The following is a 22,159-nucleotide window of genomic DNA, read 5'->3' as shown; positions in this document are numbered from 1 at the left end:
CACAATAGAGAGTACAGAAATTGTGTGTGTGTGTGTTGTGTGCACGTGCACTTGTGTGTGTAATTATTTGATTTGAAACAGTAGTATTTTCAATAAATGGTGCTGGGTCACTGGGTTGGTATGAATCTTGACCTCTGCCTTACAACATATATAAAAATTAGTTCCAGTTGGATTATAGATCTAAATGTGAAAGATAAAATAAATATTTAGGGAGAAACTGGGAAACATCTTCATGGTCTTAGATAATCAAACTCAAAAATAACAAAATACTTGAATAGGCATTTCACAAGAGAAACTATCCAAAGGCTTACAGTGATCATATTTGTATCAGATAAAGGTAAATTAAAACCATAATGAGATACCATTACATACCCACTAAAGTAGCTAAAATTAAAAAGATGGGTAATACCAAGTATTGATGATGTGGCACAGCTGAAAGTCATGCTCCTGGCAGGTGTGTAAAACTGTTTCAGCCATTGTAGACATTTGTTTGGCTATTAGTTTTAGGTTACAGATATCTGCTAACCTACTATTCCTGGGTATACCACCAAATAGAATCTCTACAGAATAAATAAAAGTTCACAATGGCATTATTGTAAATTGGGGGGGGGTGCCTGGGGATGTGGCTCAAGCTGTAGCGCTTTCCTGGCATGCTTGGGGCACTGGGTTTTGTCCTCAGCACCACATAAAAATAAAAAAATAAAGATGTTATGTCCACCAAAAACTAAAACATTTTTATTTTAAAAAAAAAAAATTTTGGTGGTGGTAATGAGATTAAACATGGGGCCTTGGGCATGCTAGGCAAGCACTCTACCACCAAGCTATATCTCCAGCAGTCTTTGTTTTATTTTGAGACAGGATCTCACTAAGTTGCCCAGGCTGGCCTTGAATTTTTGGTCCTCTTGCTTCAGCCTCCCAAATAACTGGGATCACAGTCTTGGGCTACCACACCTGGGAGCATTACTCTTAACCCACTTGTCCACCAAAGTAGAATGAGTTAACAAATACTTCCTTTAACATCACGGATGACCATGAAGTATAATATTGAACAAAAAAAGCCAGGTATGAATAAAGTACATACTATTCAAAGAAAGTTCAAAATAAGCAAAACAAATCTATAGTGTTAGATATCATAGTGGTTGCTTTTACGAAAATAATGAATGGAAGGGGACAAAAGGTAAGCGACTTGTAGTTTATGGTAATATTCTGTTTATTCTTGTGCAGCTATAGATGATACAAGTATGTATGTTTTGCGAAAAGTCCTCCAACTATATTAGTAATTTTGTTTTATATTTAAGTTTACTTAAACTTCATGTTCTTCAGAAAACTTTTAAGACTCTTATTTCTCTGTATATCCCCTAAACATAAACCAGGTAGTTGGTAGGGTGCTCCCTCCACCACTTCAACAAAAGGGCTCTTGCTAGATCACTAAACTTCCATGTTGTCAACAAACATGAGCACCTTTCACATTCTTATTTAATCTCACAGCAACATTTAAGTGTATCTTTTCTTCTCCTGCCCCATCCCCCACCTCCAATCATACTCTTTTGACACCCCTCACTCCTGGTTTTCTGCCTACCTCTGTTCATGTCTTCTGGGTCATCTTTGCACTCATCTCTATACATCTTCTCATGGTCAGGTCCCTTGGAACACAACCCTAACTCTTTTCTTAATTTAATTTCTTAATTCTCCCCCTAGGTTATTCCTTACATTTTTTGTTCTTATTAGTTATACATGATAATAGAACATATTTTGACATTATACACATATGGAGTATGACTTCTCATTCTTCTAGTTGTACATGTAGAATTACATTGGTCATGTAATCATATATGCACATAGGATAATGTCTGATTCATTTTACTGTCTTTCCTATTCCCATTTCCCATCTCTTCCCTTCATTCCTCTTTGTCTAATCCAAAGTACCTCTCTTCTTCCCTAACTGCACCCCCCCCTCCTTATTGTGAATTAGCATTCACAATCTGAAAACATTCAGTCTTTGGTTCTTTGGGATTGGCTTAGTTCACTTAGCATGATATTCTCCAATTCCATCCATTTACCAGCAAACACCATAATTTCATTCTTCTTTATGGCTGAGTAATATTCCACTTGGTGTATATGCCACATTTTCTTTATGTATTCATCTGTTGAAGGGCACTAGGTTGATTCCATAGTTTAGCTATTGTGTTTAGCTATAAACATTGATGTGGCTGAGTCACTATTCTATGCCGATTTTAAGTCCTTTGAGTATATGCCGAAAAGTTGGATAACTGGATCAAATGGTGGCTCCATTTCAAGTTTTCTGAGGAATCTCCATTGGTTTATATGTCTGTTTGGTGCCAATACCATGCCATTTTTGTTATTATAGCTCTGTAGTATAATTTAAGGTCTGGTATTATGATGCTTCCTGCTTCACTTTTCTTGCTGAGAATTGCTTTGGCTATTCTGGGTTTCTTATTTTTCCAAATGAATTTCGTGATTGCTTTTCTTATTTCTATGAAGAATGTCATTGGGATTTTAACAGGAATTGCGTTAAATCCGTATAGTGCTTTTGGTAGTATCACCGTTTTTGACAGTGTTAATTCTGCCTATCCAAGAACATGGGAGATCGTTCCATCTTCTAAGGTCTTTTTAATTTCTTTCTTTTTAAAAAAATATATTTTTTTTTAGTTGCAGTTGAACACAGTACCTTTATTCTTTTTAATTTTTATGTGGTGCCTAGGATCGAACCCAGTGCCTCAGGCATGCCAGGCAAACACTCTACCACTGAGCCACAGCCCTAGCCCTTCAATGTCTTTCTTTAGTGTTCTGTAGTTTTCATTGTAGAGTTCTTTCACCTCTTTTGTTATATTGATTCTCAAATATTTTATTTTTGAGGCTATTGTGAATGGGGTAGTTTTCCTAATTTCTCTTTTATATCACTGGTGTATAGGAACACGATTGATTTATGGATGTTAATTTTATATCCTGCTACTTTGCTGAATACATTTATAAGTTCTAGAAGTTTTCTGCTGGAATTTTTTTGGGGGGTCTTCTAAATATAGAATCATGTCATCAGCAAATAGGGATAATTTAAGTTCTTCTTTTCCTATTTGTATCCCTTTAATTTCTCTTGCTAGAGTTTCAAGGATGATGTTGAATGAAAGTCTTGTTCCAGTTTTTAGAGGAAATGCTTTCAGTTTTTCTCCATTTAGAATGATGTTGGCCTTGGGTTTAGCTTAGACAGCTTTTACAATGTTAAGGTATGTTCCTACTATCCTGTTTTTCTAGTGTTATGAAATGAAGCGATGCTGTATTGTGTCAAATGCTCTTTCTGCATCCATGAGATGATCCTATAATTTCTTGTCTTTAAATCTGTTGATGTCATAAATTACATTTATTGATTTATGTATGTTGAGCCAAACTTGCATCCCTGGGATGTACCCCACTTGATTATAGTGCACTATCTTTTTAATATTTTTCATATGTTTGCCAGAAGTTTATTGAAAGTTTTTGCATCTCTGTTCATCAGGGATATTGGTCTGAAGTTTTCTTTCCTTGATGTGTCTTTGTCTGGTTTTGGTATCAGGGTGATACAAGCTTCATAGAATGAGTTTGGAAGGGTTTCTTCCTTTTCTATTTTATGGAATAATTTGAGGAGTATTGCTGTTAATTCTTCTTTGAGGGTCTTGTAGAACTCAGCTGAGAATCAGTCTGGTCCTGGACTTTTCTTAGTTGGTAGGCTTTGATGTGTGCCTTACATTTATTTCAAGTACAACCTGCCATACTTTGCTGAAAACTCCTAAACTCCTGTCTCTATCCGAGGCTTCTCTTCTGAGCACCTGTATTTAGCTTCCAACTTGTTACTTTATCTTTTAAAAGTCATTTTTAAATGACTTAAAACATATACTAAACCCTTAGGGGTTTTGTCCCTCCTAATTCTACCATCTCAATCTCCTAATTTCCCAATTTCCTGGGGTGTGCACCTGTAGTCCCAAACACTTGGGAGATTGAGGTGGGAGGATCACTTGAGCTTGGGAGTTCCTCTCTAGCCTGGGCAACATAACAAGACGCCATCTCAGATAAAGAATTAAAATGTCTCTGGATCATTTTTGAGACCTCTTACTAATATCTTTTAAACACAGAAAGATTCATTGATTTATTGATCCCAACCACAGAAAGATTTATTGATTCTATCTCCTAAATATATTAAATCCATTCTCTTTGCTACATCTTTATTCTGCCCTAAGCCACCTTCATGCTATGGTGAGCTACTGTTGTAGCTTCCCAGCTGGTTTTTCTACTGAAGTCTTACCCATTCTTACACATCCATTTGTTACAGAGAAGTCAGAATAATTCTTTAAAAAGCATAAGTGTTACATACTGCCCTTCCTTGAAATTCCTCAAAGATTTATATTTGGGGGAAATCCAGACTGTAACCTAGGTCCACATCTGCAGGACTTGGTTCCTGACTCTGGTTGCTGCTCTCCTCTCCTCTGGTTTTTGTCCAGCCTGCTCCCTCCAGAGCACCTAATTCCTCCCTCTTCAGGGCCTGATAAGCTTATTTCTCTGCATGGAATGCATCTACCGAACATTCAGCTCAGTTTACATGACACTTTAGGGAGGCCCCAGTCTAAATGACATTTCCCACTGTAAGGAACGCTTTCTTTTCCTTCATAGAGTTTTTCACAGTTTTAAAGTTTGTGTATTAGTATATTGACTTAATGTCTCTCCCCTCAAATTGTAATTTTCATGAGGGCAGAGACTGTTCACTGTTGTATTGCTGGTGTCTCAGTGGTGTATCTGGTATAGAGAAAATACGTAATGAATGAGAAAATATATATACCACCTTTAGTAAACTATAGATTGGGAACTGTTTCATAGGTGTGTCCCTGAGCATGGAGGGATTGCTTATTTCCTTTGATTTGTTCCTTTTCAAAATTGCTCTCTGAAAAAGGCCCTAAGTAATCATTGTAATTCCTGGAGACAGTTTTTGATGATTAGCCAACTTTTCAGTGCTCAGCTAAACTGTGGTGTGGGCAGATTTTAAGCCCCCACAGAGGAATACACTTGCCCACATTTCTTAGATTGAAACTCTTGAAAACTACAAGCAGAGAGTTCTCAGTGGTATGTTGGCTAAGTGATTTTTCTTTTTTTCTAAATCCAGTTTAAAAAAAAAATTAGGGCCCTTCAAAATAATTGAATTGGCTCACTATTGAGAATGACAGTATTATTTGTGTAAATATTATTAGCTATTTTAAAATAAAAAGCCATGTTATCATAATTAGTATATAATATGTCTTTTAATGAGAATAAGGCAAAAAAACACATATTTCATATGCTAATGTCTTTTGTCTATGTTTTATAAGATACATTTATGATTTGATATTACAAGATATTTTGCTTTTTCAGCTGGACCCAGTAGTATACCTATAATCCCAGCAACTTGGGAGGCTGAGGCAGGCGGATCACAAGTTTGAAGGCCAGTCTTAGCAATTTAGGGAGACCCTTAGTGAGATCCTGTCTCAAAATAAAAACAAGAGCTGGGCATAGTGGCACCACCTGTAATCCCAGATACTCAGGAGACTGAGGCAGGAGGATCTAAAGTTCAAGGTCAGCCTCAGCAATTTAGCAAGGCCATAAACAACATAGTGTGACTCTGTCTCAAAATAAGAAATTAAAAGGGATGGGAATATAGCTCAGTAACTCTGGATTCAATCCCCAGCTTCAAAAAAATTTTAAGAAATAAGACTGGGAGTCAAGCATGGTGGCATATATCTATAATCCTAGCAACTTGGGAAGCTGAGGCAGAAGAATTACAAATTTGACTCAAAGTGCAAAATTTAAAAAGGATTGGGGATATAGTTCAATGGGTTCAATCCCCAGTACCAATAAATAAATAAATAAAATTGAAAAAAGGAACTGGGGCTGTGGCTAAGAGTTTTTAATTTAAAATTTTTAAAGCTGATATCAGGAAAATGAGATGATTAATTGTATGTGCAATAGAAAATTATAAGTCCAGTAGTTTGAAACAGCTTTTAGGCTACTAGCATTTTGCAAACTTCATGAAAAAAAATGCCAGTTCAGTACCAGTTTTAGACCAGGTAAGTTTCATTTCAAGAGGAGATGTTTTAGAAATTTATTGTATTTCTTAAAACAATTAATGTACAGCAAATGAGGTGTTATTGTTTATTCCTAACGTCTGGAAACTCAAAAACTTATTGTAAGTTGAAAAAACATGATGAATATTTATATGCATATTATCAGATTCAAGGTCATGGTGGGGAAGGGGGTAGAATAAGAAAAATGAAAATTTTGAAAACTTAGAAAAGGCCAACTTTCTAACTTTAATATTATCTACTCTACCTTTAGCAAGATTGTTATTCTGAGTGAAATGATTTTTAAAACTTCATCTATTTGTTGATATTTGCAATTTTACCAGAGATTTATAACTATTCTTGGGTCAATAAAACCTGAAGCTCATAAGATTTTATAAATGTCTGCTGCAGGGTATGACTAAATAAGTTTTGGAATTTCATAATCTTCTGGTAGCTGCCAAGGGCTCTTTTGATTTTTAAAATATAGATTACCAACTCTAGAGTTTGTGAAAGAATATGAGGAATATTGAAGTTATTTCCATAATAGTATTATATAAATATGGTACATTTGGGTTGTAGAGAGACTAAGGGAAATGTAAATACAGAAAACTCTGCCATATTTAAAAACAGTCTTGCCAGGCACAGTGGTACACGCCCATAATCCCAGCAACTCAGGAGGCTGAGACAGGAGGATTGCAAGTTTAGGGCCAGCTTCAGCAACTTAACAAGACCCTGTCTCAAAATATTACAAGGGCTGGGGATGTAGGTGAGTGTTAGAACACCCCTGGGTTCAATTCCCAGTATTAAAAAAATAGTCTTTTCAAGCTAATTGCCAATTTAGGAACTATATTAAATAAATGTAGTACAACAGTTTTTGTGTTTATTTCTAAGAAGGGGAAAGAGCAGCTTTATTTTGCCAGTAATAGTGTCAGAAGCTAGCCATCTAACTGCTGGATTTCTTCTTCCTAGTGTTTAATTAAAATCTTTCACTAACAATACATAATGCTGAGGATAATGTGCAGAGAAAGACTTGGGTCAACTTCATCTTTCTTTTTTTTTTTTTTTTTTATTGATTGTTCCAACCATTACAGAGCTCTAGATAAATCATCTTTCATACATTTGACTCTATTGGGTTTTGAACTCCCATTTCTACCCCAAATACAGATAGCAGAATCACATCTGTTACATACTCACATTTTTACATAATGGCATATTAGTGACTGTCTTAATCTGCTACCTTTACTAACCCCTACTATCCCCCCTCCCCTCCCCTCCCACCTTCCCTCTCTGCCTCCTCAGCTTCAACTTCATCTTTCTAGCTTTCAGCCTTTATTTATTATGTGTCCTATTTATTTTAACCATTTTGTCTAGCAGCACCATCACTAGCCAAGATTTTATATAAAAATGTATTTTATACCCTATCTATACCTATGTCCACATCAGTAAAGTTGTATTTCCTTCTGTATGTAAAGAGTTCAATGTTTTGCCGGGTGCAATGCCTATAATCCCAGCAGCTCAGAAGAAGGCTGATGCAGAAGGATTGCCAAGTTCAAAGCCAATGTTAGCAGCTTAGTGGGGCCCTAAGGACTTAGTGAGACCCTGTCTGAAAATAAAAAATAAAATGGCTGGTAATGTGGCTCAGTGATCAAACAACCATTGGTTCAATCAATCCCTGGTACCAAAAAAAAAGAGTTTAATGTTTACCAAAATAAGTAAAACCTTATCACGATATAAATTGCAACTCAGTTTTTGATTGTAACATAATTGTCTGTCATGTAAGGAAATGATTCTGATGCATAGGATTGGAACTGAACTCTGTTTACATCCCACCCTAGAGTGCAGCCCTGTGGGTGAATATTGCTACTGCCAGAGAGCTAGGTGGAAGACTAGGGGGGAATTGGTATAATTCCATCCTTGTTATTTAAAAACAGCAAATGTCTAACGAATGGTGAAATAACAGTTACTTTATAGCAAGGATAATATACTGTTAATTAAGAGTTGATCATGATCCACTAGGATGCTTGAGTTCAAAGATGTGAAATTCACAATATTATTTTTCAAATAGAGTAAGTGGATTTGTAATTAAATAGAATATTACTTTATGAACTATTTTAGAAATCAGTGAGTATAGTGTAATGATTTTGAGAGCTTTTCGTCTTTCCACACACTTAGATTGTTAATTTTAAAAATTTTTTTTCAAACTATTGTCTCTTATAGACAGGGAATGTCTGTGTTTAACCTGCTGTATGCAGCTCTTAGCTGGGCTTCATGTTTGCTGCCTGAATAGTTAAAAATTATTCATAATAAAGATAAAATTTAGCTGCTGCTCCAAAGGTACTGTGCTATAACCTATAATAGTCTTTCTGTATACTCTGTTCTCTTTGTCTTTCGAGTGAATCACATCACCTAAAACTTATAACCCACTTTAATACAGTAGCACTGACATGTTTTGAGAGTCAGTGGAAGGAAGATTGAAGCATAACTAGCATCATGGGATCTCAGTTGGTTTTACAGCTTTCATACCTTTCTTGGTAATGCATGTATAATAGTACTGAGTGGCGTTCACTTTCAAGAGGTCTTAGAATTGATTGTAACAAATGTATTGCAGGAAAGAAGATAGATACTGTAATTAAGAGGTTATGAGAAAGACCAAAAATAACTCTATCTGATAACCTGCTAATTTGAAGACCTGAAACATGTATTTAATATGATTCTGTGGAAGGTAATGTTCCTATTTTGAAATTTTAGAGTAAAACTCCATTATAAGTATTTATGTAAATTGAGCCATAAATCTAATGATAGTCATTTATTCCATTTCTGTTCTTAATATCTGGGTTATTTCCTGGACATAAGCTAGTTGATTTATTTTATTGTTCTTTTGTTAAAGAGAAGTGGAGGTCAGGGCTGCATTTTATTATTATATTCATATCAGTCTTATTAGCATGTCAGCTGAATCTTACTTCCCAAAGGGGTAAGTTTGTATAATGTTTCATGTGAGAACAAATAAAGGGTATGGAAGATGTGAATGTAGCATGAGAAGATTTAATTATTTTTACTATATTGCTTTAAACTTTTCATGTTGTTTCATTTAAACATGTCAAGATTCCTTTTGTCCTGATCCCAAAATTAGTTTAAAGTAGTCATTCACTATTATGAGACCATGTTTGATCATTTATTTGAATGATAAAATGCTATCCTTCTTGTAAAACATTCAAAATTTAAGCATTCAAAATAAGAATAATTTTTTTTCTTTTAAACAGAGAACTTTAAAAAGAAAAAAAGTAAAATTTACATGAAGGTAGTAGATAACCTCTGGAATGATTTTAAACAAGGAATATTATCCATAGTTATCATTGTAGTTTAGAATGATTACTGTGCAACTGGGTGGAAACACTTGAGGCAGGAAGGACAGTAGGAGGCTGTTAATCAGGGTTAAAAAAAAATACTTTAACTGTGACAGTAATAATGAGAACATAGAAGAGGAAGAGAACCAAATGGGCGTGGTAAGGGATTGAGTATGATGGGAAGGATGGGGGAAGTGTTGGAAATCAGGACTCTCTCGGGGGTTTAGCCTGAGTGGATAGGGTAGAGTAACCTCAGCTGACCTAGAGAACATGGGAAACGGAACAGATTTTGAAGAAAAGAATATGAATTCGGTGTTTTTATGTGTGAAGTGTGGATTGCCTGTGACACTCCAAGGGGGATAATTATTTTAGTCCTTTGAAATATAGGCCAAGAATTCAAAAGAGATGGGTTTAGATGTCATCAGTATAAATGGTTATCAAACATTGGGACTGAGAGAGCTCACTAGGAGATCAGAGAGAGAGAAGGGCAAAGCCTGAAGGGAGGCTAAAGGAATAGAGGGAAAAGAAGAGCATGGTGTACAGGAAACAGCAGGTGAAGCACTTGAAGAAGAGTCCTTTACAGCTTCAGATGTCAATTAGAAACCAGACAGTAAAGATTTTAAAAATGTCTATTGAGGCCAGATGTGGTTGTGCATGCCTATAATCCCAGTGACTTGGAAAGCTGAAGCAGAAGGATTGCAGGTTCAAGGACAGCCTCAGCAATTTAGCAATGCCCTAAGCCACTTGGTGATCCCTGTCTCAAAGTAAAAATTAAAAGGACTAGGGATGAGCTCAGTGGTAAAGCCCCTAGGTTCAATTCCCAGCACCAAAATTTTTTTAAAAATTAAATTTTTTTTAAATTATTGATTAAAATTAGCATTTTAGAGATTACTGGTATCTATGAACAACCCCAAGAGTGAATTAGAGATAGAAGCCAGAGTACGTAGGTCTCAGATTGAGTAGCAGTGGTGACTGGAGTAACTTTTCAAGTAGCTTGGTTGCCAGTATAAAGAATAAGTAAGTGAATGGGCAATTACTAGAATTCTGGAAGATAGAAATTACTTGAGGGTTTTATTTTTACTGTTTGTTTTTGTTCCATTTTAGAACCAGAGCTTATTTACATCTGAAAGAAAAAGGAACAATCGTTGTTGCAAGACATTAAAATGATAGCAAGAGAACCAAAGTTCTTGAAGAAGCTAGAAGGTCAGTTAGAGCATGGTGGCTTCTGTGGAGAAGACAGCTGTGTACATAAGAAATCACAGCACAAAGTGACAAGATTTCTGATACTAGAGTTGAAGTGTGGAGCAGTAAATGAATTAAAGGACCAGTAGCTCTGAGGGAATTGAGAAAAGTATGAAGGTTTGATGTCAGGTGCTTAATAAATTTAGTAGGATATCCTCCCACATTTCAATTTTAGGTTTGTAAATCAGTAGATCATTGAGCAGTATAATCTTTCAGTTCAGTATTGCTAATAATTCAACTCTTTTTCTTTTCTTTTTTTTATTAGAGCATTATAGTTCTACATAGTAGTAGGGTACATTTTGACAAAATCATACATGCAAGGAATTTCATTTCAGTCCCCATTGCCCCTCTTTACCTCCCCCTTCCTAGTCTTCCTCTACTGATTTTTCTTTCATTCATTTATCTATTCATTTTTTTAATATTTTTTTAGTTGTCAATGAACCTTTATTTTATTCATTTATTTATATGCAGTGTTTAGAATTGAACCCAGTGCCTCACACATGTTAGGCAAGTGCTCTACCTCTGAGCCCCAACCCCGTTCTATTTTTTTTAATATTTTTTTTTTACTTGTCAATAAATCATTCTTTCTCACTTTCTTTCTTTATTTATATACAGTACTGAGAATTGAACCCAGGGCCTCACACATGCCAGGCAAGCACTCTACCACTGAGCCACGACTTCAGCCCCCAGCCTATTTATTTTTTATTGATACTTTCTACATATAAAGAAATTTCCTTTGGTGTACTTATAGATGCATATAGTATGATTTTGTTAAATTTATTCCATATTCCCTCCCCTTTCCCATCCTTCCTCCCTTACTCTCATTCTTCTACTCCACTAATCTTCCCCTGAATCTTTATGATATCTGACCCCTGCCCCAAACTCCTTTTTTCACGTATTTTACTATAGCCTTCACATATGATCAACCCTTGATTTTCTGAGTCTGGTGATAATTCAGCTCATTTATTTATTTATTTGTTTATTTTTTAGTTATCGGCGGACACAACATCTTTGTTTTGTATGTGGTGCTGGGGATCGAACCCGGGCCGCACGCATGCCAGGCGAGCGCGCTACCACTTGAACCACATCCCCAGCCCCTATTCAGCTCTTAAGTTGAATTCCCTGGTTCATCCCTGGGATGTGGCTCAGTGGTTAAGTGCCCATGGGTTAAATCACTGGTACAAAAAAAAAAAAATAGTCAAGTTCAGAGGTGTAGAGAACAAGGCAAATGAAATAAACATGTACTAAATAAAAATATGGAATTCTGGGATTTTAGGAGCTGAAAAGGGATCTCAGCTGTCATAGGTATATAGATAGCCATGATATTAAATATATTAAATATGAAATTTATTTACTGTGAAGGTACCAGTGAGGATGGGATGGGGTTTTGCTCTGGTAATAAACTGATAATAAACCACAAAGTTTCAGTAACTTTTCTTTTTCCTCCTCCTCTTGCTCCTCCTCCTCCATCATCATCATCATCATCATCATCATTATTAACATACTGCTTATGTGGATATAGGGGGCTTTGGTATTTTGTTCACTTAGGCAACCTGGCTGACATAAACTCCATCGTAATACATACTTGCATGATCATTGTACTAGGGAAATGGCAGTTGCTTAAGGCTCAGATTTTTCTAACCAGAAGAATCATATCATTTACATTCATTCATCATGTGAGTTACATAGTCCTTTCCTAAGCTCAGGGGCAATAAGGAAGTAGAGTTCTACTATCTAACTGAAAGGAGAACTAAAAATATTCATCAACAGCCATAATGACTATCACAGTAAACATGGGCAAGTAAGTTACTTAACCATTCTGTGGATCAGTTTGTTCACCATAAAATAGCCACTATAGTAGTAGTGGTTAGTACCTAATATGGTGGTTGTGAGCATTAAATAGAATAATATATGCAAAACTCTTTTATAAGCTTGGTACTTAGAAAAGAATAAATGTGTACTCCTATTCCAGCTATCATTATTGTTAATAGGTTTTTACTGTGTTGTACACTATTCACTTCATTTACAGGGATTACCTCTTGAAACAACTCGTAGAGTTGAAGTGCTTTTTTTTTTTCCTCTTGACTAAATTTTGAGTGAATTTGTTGTAGAAAACTGCAGTGACGCTTTTTTCCTCAGAGTTCACATTGCTTAATCTTGATTGAATTAATCAATTTTGTCTTTTAAATATCCTAATGTTACTAAACACCCAGAGCCAAGTTAGATATTTGGAGAAACTTTGTAGCAAGAAAAAGTGACTTCCAGGCTAGGGTTGTAGCTCGGAGGTAGACCACTTGCCTAGCACATGTGAGACACTGAGTTCAATGCTCAGCATAAAAATAAATAAGGGGTGTGGCTCATGGTGGAGCACTTGCCTTGCATATGTGAGGCACTGGGTTCAATTCTCAGCACCACATGTAAATAAATAAGGATATTGTGTTCATCTACAACTAAAAAAATTATAAGTAAAGTAAGTAAAATAAAGGTGGTGTGTCCATCTACAAGTAAAATATATATATTAATTTTAAAAAAAAAGAATAAATGACTCCAGAGAAGGTGCTTGTGTAAAAAGCATTGTAATGATGGACTTAGCAGTAACATAACTTTTCTTTTTCATGTAAAGCAACTTGGAGTCAAATTTCTGAAGGCAAAGAGATGACAGTGGAACTAGTGATGAATTAATTATATTGCACTAGAGATTTATCTGAAGTTATTCTAGCAAAAACTAAAACAAATATTTGTTTATTTAAAAAAGTATTACTTTTCCTAACAGTTACATAAAAATTTACATTTGTCAACCTCAGGTATATTGTAATTTTCAAAATTAAACCTTGTAAAGAAATGCCAAACTCATTGTCATAGTCTGTTTTCCCATAATTAAATGGGATTTTTCTATGATAATTTTAGTGTATTTTTATGTAATTTTATCTAGAAAATTAACAGGATATAAATTGACTTAGCCATATATTTCTAGCCAAGAATAGGAATTTCTTGTTCTGTTGTTAGTGGGAAAGAAATATGAAGTAGCACTTTTTCAAGCCCTCAGTATCAAAATTTTTTTATCAGTTGCCTGTCAGAAGGTGAACTTAACCTGTCATTTCCTAACCTCCTATAATTTAACACATTAATTTTTATTGTAAAATAAATACTGCTTTATGAAATTGAATGCAAATTTAAGTGAGTTTTTAATAGAAAATATGACTGTACCTTCATACTTTTCCTGCTAGATGTGTTTACTTCTCTGCCTTGTAGAGCTAATTCTGTAGAGAGGAGAAAAGACACAAACTAGAAATTCATCACTAAAGCTTTCAAGAATAAGCTAAAAACTATTACATAGGTGTTTTTTTTCTAGAGAGAGAGATCTAGATAACAAAAACTGATCTCCATGTGTAATCATATTTTTTAAAAATAAATATATTTCTTTATTGTATATGAAATTAAGATTTAATTTCAAAAAGTCTGATTCTCTAGCCTGGCCAAGTGGTGCATGCCAGCTCCTTGGGACACAGAAGCAGGAAGATTGAAAAGTTCAAGGCCAACCTCAGCAACTTAGTAAATTATTTTTCTAAAGGGCTGGAGATATAACTCAGTGGTTGAGTCCTCCTGGGTTCAACCCCCAGTACTACAAATAAAAGTCTACGGTTCTTGATGGTACTTTCCACTTTGTTTAAAGTAACATAACTATATTACTGAAAGTTGGGAAGCTAAATGAAATACTGGAAAATAAATAGTCATAATTCTTCCATCCTAACATGCCTACTCTGAACATTTTGGTGTTTTTCCTTCTGATTTTTTTTCTTATGTATTCATTCTTTTAATATACTTATAATCTGTGTAATATGTTCTTTCATAAATACTTCACTGGAAATTTTGTGCCAGTTAACAAAGTCACTTTTGTTTTTGTTTGCAGAGCATGTAAGGAATTAACATTTGATCCTCAAATGCCATTTTGAGGTAAATAGAGTAGATATTAGTCACATTTTGCATATGAGGGTTGGGAAAGCAGAAAATCCTAGAAAGTCTCTAGTTGGTCTGTAGTAGACTTCTTTTCATGACGAACGTACTTGCTAACACAGGCAAGTGGGTACATTTAGTTTGGAAATAAGTGCAGAACAAGTCCTCTGCAATTTTTCCCCCTCAGTTACTGGGTATTGAACCCAAGGGCACTTGACCTCTGAACTATATCCCCAAACCTTTATTTTGAGTCAGACTCTTATTGACAATTTGCTAAGACTGGCGATCCTCCTGCCTCAGCTTCCTGAGTGGCTAGAATTATAGGTGTCTGCCATTGCACCTGGTTCTTTCTGCAAATTCTTATTCCCTGAGACCTAGTCCTGCCTATTGGACCAAGAGGAACCTTTGAACAGCAGTAGGCAACTCTGAAAATACAGATTTCGGTAAATACACAAAACATCAAGAATCTTTTTTTAAATAATTTTATTTTGTTTATTTAATTTGTTTACATGGTGCTGAGAATTGAACCCAGTGCCTCACACATGCTATGCAAGCGCTCTACCATTGAGCCACAACCCCAGCCCCAAGAATCTTGAAATGATTTAATTAGTCTGATTACTCTCCTGTGAGTTACAATTAAAATGGTTTTAAACTTTTTGTTGTTTGACCTAGAAATGAGAGAAACAAAATCAGAAGTTTATACATTAGAGAGGTTACTACATCCAACCACTTGTTCTCATTAAGGTAGTGAGCTCTGTGTGATAGTTGAAGCCTTATGTTGAATCTGTTATTAGATGAGACATGTTCCTAGGAAACTGGTCTTCAAGAGTTTTAAATATGTCAAGTTCGAATTTTATGATTATTTGGTAGCTTTCTGAAGTCCCAAGGATTATCAACTTTAGAATTCGGAAGCAAGGGCTGGGGATGTGGCTCAAGCGGTAGCGTGCTCACCTGGCATGCTCGGGGCTCTGGGTTCAATCCTCAGCACCACATACAAATAAAAAAAATAAAGATGCTGTGTCCGCCGAAAACTAAACAATAAATATTTTAAAAATTCTCTCTCTCTCTTTCTCTCTCACTCTCTCTTAAAAAAAAAAAAGAATTCAGAAGCAAAATAGAGTTCTTAGTTTTTAAATTTTTTTAAGTTTAAGTTGTTAAGCACATTCCAGTTGTGCCTATTTTTTCATTGGGAAAACCCTAAATTTCATTTTATTGTTCACAGTAGTGATGACAACTAACTGCTGTGCCGCCCTGTATTGAAAGTTTTCTTTTTGTCTTCAACTTCTAGCTGAGGAAATTTCTCTAACATCCAGTATTCTTTTTTCTTTTAAAGAGAATTTAATTTGTAAATCAGCTGATGGAAATTAAGAACACTTTGATATGACTCATTTTCTTTTATTATAGTACAGTAGTTATTTATTTACTTATTTGTGATACTGTGGAGTGTTCTACCTCTGAGCTTCATCCCCCAGCTCTTTTTACTTTTTATTTTGAGACAGGTTTTTGCTAAGATACACAGGCTGGACTCAAACTTGTGATCCTCCTGCCTCAACCTCTCAAGTCACTGGGATTATAGGCGTATACCACTGGGCCCATCTTATTACAGTATAGTTTTTATAAATGTTCTTTGCTTTTTGCTTTTCCTTTTCAAAAATGTCATTTTTTAATATTTATTTATGTATCTTTGGTTTTAGATGGACACATTATTTTGTTGTTTTTTTTTTTTGTGGTGCTGAGGATCGAACCCAGTGCCTCATTCATGCTAGGCAAGCTGAGCCACAACCCCAGCCCAAACATGTCATTCTTTACTTCATAGGCTCTTGAGAAGGTAAAGATTTAGGATTTATTGGCCTATAAAAGAAAAGAATATTATTTCCTCCTTTTCAGTGTTGTTTCACAGCTGCAGATTTGAGCTAGAGAAAGCAGTGTAAAAAAAATGTAAGAAGATAGAGGGGCAATATGCCTTGTGCCAATAAGGACCCGGCCTTAGAATTGTTAACTATTAACTATTTTTCATATTTTGCCTCTGGATATTAGGACCTCTGTTGCTTCTTTTTTTTTTTTTTTTGTACTGGAGATTGAGCTCAGGAACATTCAACAACTGAGCCACATCCCCAGATCTATTTTGTATTTTATTTAGAGACAGAGTCTTATTGAGCTGCTTAGCACTTCACCATTGCTGAGGCTGGCTTTGAACTCACCATCCTTCTGTCTCAGCCTCCTGAGCCATTGGGATTACAGGCGTGCGCCACCACGCCCGGCTTTTGTTGCTTCTTTCTGATATATTGCCTTCTTCGGACTCCATCCTTGAATCATGCCTACCTGGGAGCTACATGCCTTGGCATGAGGCTGGATTTCCAAACATTTAAGTACTCTGAGCTAAGTGTTCCTTCTCAGGTGTTTACTCAGCTGTTATTTTCTGCTTCCCTCAGTTCTGTAGTGCATCTGTGAATTTATTATGATAATTAGAAATTATCTTAGCTGTTTACCTCACTCATTCATCTATCTCTCATCCCTATTTTTCTCATGTACTTAAATAAGTAAACATATACCTAACTATACATCAGCCATTATCACCTTTCCATTGTTGTTTTTAGCTGTTTGTCCATCTGTTTCTGACTAGATTATGAACTATAAAAGGACAAGGGTTTCTTGTTGTAGCTGTTTTTAAATCTCTATCTTTGATACCTAACACAGTGGCATTTAATAAACTCTGAAAGTCATTGTTTTTCAGATTTTTTAAACTCGTGTCCCCTCTTGATAAACAAATTATTCTTGAAATATTCTGATAAACCCTCTATGAGATTCACCAAGAAGAGAGCGGAAAACATATATCTTCACCAAACAAGAACATTAACTTTTTGTTGTTGTTGTTACTGGGAATTTACCACTGAGCTACATCCCCAACCATTTTCCTTTTTTATTTTGAAACAGCATCTCACCTAATTGGCGAGGCTAGCCTAGAACCTGCAGCCCTGCCTCAACCTCCTGAGTAGCTGGGATTACAGGCATGTCCCATCGTGCCCAGCAAGAATATGAACTTTTGGAGCTGTGGTTGTGATTCAGTGGTGGAGCACTCGCCTAGCACACATATGAGGCACCAGGTTCGATCCTCAGCACCACATAAAGATAAATAAGATAAAGGTATTGTGTTCATCTAAAACTAAAAAATAGAAAAAAGAACATGAGCTTTTTATACTTTGTATGTTAATATAAGCTTGGTTCCTTTTTCCAAATATAAAATTAAATGTCATTGAAAATGCCTTTTCATATATCATATGACCTCCTAGAGGGAATATGTTTATACTGGTTTCCTCTTATACACACCCATCTTTATACTGCTTTATACTACTCCAATGTCCCAGGAAATTGGGAAAGTACTCTATGCTAGGAAATAATGCCAAGTTTTATTGGATTACTTTAACTCTTAGTTCTGGTGCTGGTTCAGTTGTCTTACTTGGGTATTAATCTCCTTGTTTACTAATAATAAAAGCAGTGCTTAGATAGTCTGTGCAGGGACCAACAGGCACCATGAAACAGCCAGATAAATGGACTATGACCCCAAAAGACACACCCTACTTGTAACAATAAATTTTACTTTGGCAAAAGAAAGTGTTTTTTATTTTCCCTATGTTATCACAGTGACTTACATAAAGCTGATACAAAATACTGTTTGTTTCTAGATACTTTGGTTTGTGGAGTTTTATTCTTCACAGCACATTTCGTGTTCTAATAATAACATGTCTCTATCGGGTCATTGAGGCGGGAGAAAGGCATATACAGTGATCCAGCTGTCTGGAATGAAATCTAACTCAGCTTCTCCCTAGCCCTGGCCGAAGTAGAGGAGATGGAACCCAGGACACCTTACCACTGAGCTTACATTCTTGCCTTTATTTATTTATTTATTTGAGACAAGGTCTTCCAAAATTGCCCAGGCTTGTAATCCTCTTGCTTCAACCTCCCAAATAGTATGATTATTGGTGTGTGCCACCACCTGCAGCTTGCAGGTTTGTTTGTTTGTTGTGATGCTGGAGATTGAACCCAGGGCCTTGTGCATACAAGACAAGCCCCCTACCAACTGAGCTATATCCCTAGCCCATTGCAGTTTCTTTTGATGATCTAGTAATCCTATGATTTTTAAGGAAATGTGATTCAAAAGTTTTTAAAACTTCAAAAACATCATACAAAGATAGAAGATTTATGTTTGTTTCTAACTCTGTCCTCTTCCTCTTCCTGCTTGTTTTTTGAGAATAATAATGTCTCCCAACCAAAGAGATTGTAAAGAAAAGCAACAAGCTACAACTTGACACAAAGCACAATCTTGATTACATTGTAAAGGTGATTTTTTTAAAAATGTTACTGAAATGTAAAGTCTTTAGGCATTTGCATTAGGTGGGGGCTGAATTTTTAATTATGTCTTTTATGGGCAAAAAAAAATTCACTATATTTAGCTTCAAAAAGATTACAAGTAGTATGTTTTCAGTAGAACCCAACCTTTATTATCACTAAGAAAGCAGCTAAATGCATTTGAAGGCCTCATTTAACTTTTTTTTTTTTTAATGGTACCAAGGATTGAACTCAGGGGCACGCAACCACTGGGCCACATCCCCAGTCCCCATTTTGTATTTTATTTAGAAACAGGGTCTCTGAGTTGCTTTGCGCCTTCCTTTTGCTGAGTCTGGCTTTGAACCCACAATTCTCCTGCCTCAGCTTTCCGAGCTGCTGTGATTACAGGTATACGCCACCACACCCAGCTCATTTAACAGATTTTATTCCTTAATTTTGTTCAGTTACTTTAAACTTAGAAAATGACTCTCCCTTCAGAATGTCAAGAATCTGACCACTTCTCACCACCTCCACTATGACCACTCTGGTCTGAGCTATTATTCACTTTCAGCTGGATCATTGCTGAAACTTCCCACATGATCTCCACACTTTTACCCTTTTCCCTCTCCACCTCTCAGTCTGTTCTCAAAAGAACAACTGCAGTAATCCTATAAAAATGTTAGATCCCAGGTTGGGGTTGTGACTCAGCGGTCAAGCGCTCACCTAGCATGTGGGATGCCCTGGGTTCAATCCTCGGCACCACATATAAACAAACAAAATAAAGGTCTTGTGTCCAACTGCAACTAAAAAATATTTTTTTTAAATGTTAGATCTCATGCTTCATCTACTCAAAACTTCCTAGGAGCTTCTCATCTCAGGGTAAATGCCAAAATCCTTTCCAAAACCTACAGAGCCTTCCATAGTCTGTACCCCAGTTAACTCTTAGACTAGCTCAATCCAACCACATTTGCCAGCTCATTGAATCACACCAAGCACAGTCCTTGGTATTAGTTGTCTGCATCCCACTTGCTAGACTGCTGTCTCCCCACATCTATGCATGGTTCCCTCTTGAATCTCCTTTAACTCTTTCCCCAAAAGATGACTTCGTTGAAGCTTTTCTTGACCTCTGTATATAAAATTACAGACACTTCCTTCCCTTGAACTCTTTCTATCCTCTTTTCCCTGCTATAGTTTTTTCTTAGTACTTGTCGCTATGTATTATTATTCATTTTATTTGTTGTTTTTATGTCTGTCCCTTGTACTTGTGACCCCTGTGAGGGCAGGGATTTTTCCTGTTTTAATCACTGATGTATCCTCAGTGCCTAGAAAATGCCTAGAATGATAGAGACACAATAAATATTTGTTGAATGAATGAATCAGTTTCCCTATAGTTCCTAGGCTATCCTACCAATATTTTGAAAAAATCAGTAATAGTCATAGTTCTAGGAGCCTGAGCTCTAAACTCTAAGAATAAAGAGCTATATTTTCTGCCCACTCCACCTAGCCCCCAGCCAAACAGACCTCCTTATGCCCATCTCTTAAATTTTCAGTTCAAGAGCCTTATTATATTAACCATCTCCCCTTCTCCCAACTCTCCCCCAAAAAGTAAATACTTACTCCCAGAATACCTCTCATCTTTTTTCCTCTTATCTCCTATATAAAACCCTGTAGTGAAAAAGTTATTAACTGAATTTCACTTAACTGAACTCCAGTTAACTGCCTGGTGGGATTAGCCAGTGTTCTCATTCCCACTGTAAAACATATTGACGAGGGCCCACAGCCTGCTGAATGTTCTTAGCTAAATGTTCACAGCTGGTAGACGCGCTCTAGCAAGCTTTGTGCTTTCACTTCCTCCATTTAAATTTGTATGCATATTGAAGTCAGTTGTATTTATGCCCAAACCTGTTTATACCAGTTTAATGTTAAAATAGATTAAATAATCATAGTGTATTAAATACATAACACAGTGTGTTTTTAGAATGGACTGTATTTTTTTAAAGCATCTTTAGGCTCACGGGTGGGGGGGGGGCAGGGGGGCAGATACAGAAGTCCTATATATTCCCTCTCTCCACACAAAGCACAGCCTCCCCATCTATCAACAAAATGTACCAGAATGGTACATTTGTTCAAATCAGTGAGCCCACATGGACACAGTATCACCATACTATATTTTAGGGTTCCCTTTGGTATTTTACATTTTATTAGTTTTAACAAACATGATGACATATGTCCTCCATTGTATTATCCTTCCAGATAGTTCTTCTGCCCTAAAAATCTTTTGTGCTCCCCACAGTAAACCCTGACAATCATTGCTAATCATTTTGCTCTCTGTATATCAGGATGTCAGATAGGTAGATTCATATAATATATATAGCCTTTTCAGATTGGCTTCCTTCATTTAATAATATGCATCTTAAGTTTCATCCATGTCTTTTCATGACTTGATTGTTCATGTATTTTATTATCACTGAATAATTTTATTGTGTGGCTGTTCCATGGTTTATTTACTCCCTATTGAAGGACATCTTGGTTGTATACAAATCTTGGCAATTGTGAATAAAATCACTGTGAACATCCATGTACAGGTTTTTATGTGACATAAGTTTTCAGTTTGTTTGGATAAACACCAAAGAGTACAATTACTGAATCATATGATAAGGCTATGGTTAGTTTTCTAAGAACTACTAAACTGCATATTTTATAGTGACTGTTCCCATTAGCAAAGAAGGTGAGTGAGTTGTTGCTCTGTGTTACAATTTGAATGAGATATCCCTCAAAAGCTCCTCTTTTAATGCAGGAATGTTCAGAGATGGAAGATGAGATTATGAGAGCTGTGACCTAATCATGGATTTATTCATTGATGGGTTAATAATTTAAATGGAGCAACTGGGTGGTAACACAGGCAGGTGGGGCGTGGCTGGAGGAAGAGGTCAGCTGGGGCATGCCTTTAAGGGTCATGTGTGTCGCTTGCCCTTGGCTCTTCTTGCTTCTATAGTGAGCTGAGCAGCCTTCTTCCACCTTGCCCTCTACCATTGTGTTTGGCCTCACTAGGGCCCAGAGCAATGGAGTTGGCCAGTCATGGACTGAAACCTGTGAAACCATGAGCCCAAGATAAACTCCCTCCAATAAGTTGTTCTTGTCAGGTATCTTGGTCACAATAATACAAAGCTAACTAACACACTGTGTATCTTTGCCAGCATTTGGGATTGAAGTGTT

General features: G+C 36.2%; 1 protein-coding gene across 3 annotated transcripts in view; it reads left to right on the top strand.

The window, feature by feature from the left end:
- Hmg20a (high mobility group 20A) overlaps window positions 1–22,159 on the top strand; it is a 78,097-nt gene that overhangs the window by 15,322 nt on the left and 40,616 nt on the right. The window contains exons 1-2 of one of the 3 annotated variants that reach the window (XM_026387796.2): window positions 10,606–10,624; window positions 17,552–17,761. The exons of 1 other annotated variant lie outside the window; for it this stretch is intronic. The gene's annotated coding sequence lies outside the window, so the exon portion shown is untranslated. Of the gene's footprint in view, window positions 1–10,605; window positions 10,625–17,551; window positions 17,762–22,159 lie in introns of those variants that run through there. One more of the 3 variants, XM_026387795.2, reaches the window with a different exon arrangement.

Source organism: Urocitellus parryii, chromosome 6 (genome assembly GCF_045843805.1).
Source record: "Urocitellus parryii isolate mUroPar1 chromosome 6, mUroPar1.hap1, whole genome shotgun sequence".
NCBI lineage: Eukaryota > Metazoa > Chordata > Mammalia > Rodentia > Sciuridae > Urocitellus > Urocitellus parryii.
This window is presented reverse-complemented; position numbering and strand designations above follow the sequence as displayed.